Genomic DNA, 373 nt, shown 5'->3' with positions numbered 1-373 from the left:
CCTTATGCTTAATAGCTCACTTTTTTTCTCATTTCATGTTAAATGTTGGAAGACAGAAATGACTCCTTAAAATGTAGCTTGTGTTATATTGGTTTTCAAGTGATGTAGTGACACATTCATGTATTGCTTAAGCACAGAACCAGCCTTCTGTTGTTGCTCTTTGTTTTTGTCTGATCAGAAGTAACCCTTAGAACCCCTGGCTCTTTTTTCCAGAACACCAGCCATATAAATGCACAAGATACTTCATATGTCTATCCAGACACAAAAGGATTGAACATACCACTCATATTTCTAAGGCTCTGTGTTTGTGATGTCATATCTTGGGGGTGGGGAGAATACGGAACCCTCACTGGATTTTGAGGGGAGGCAGTAT

This window comes from Emydura macquarii, unplaced genomic scaffold (genome assembly GCF_026122565.2).
Source record: "Emydura macquarii macquarii isolate MOO-44397 ecotype Brisbane River unplaced genomic scaffold, CSIRO-AGI_Emac_v2 contig_1348, whole genome shotgun sequence".
NCBI classification, from domain to species: domain Eukaryota; kingdom Metazoa; phylum Chordata; order Testudines; family Chelidae; genus Emydura; species Emydura macquarii.
This window is presented reverse-complemented; position numbering follows the sequence as displayed.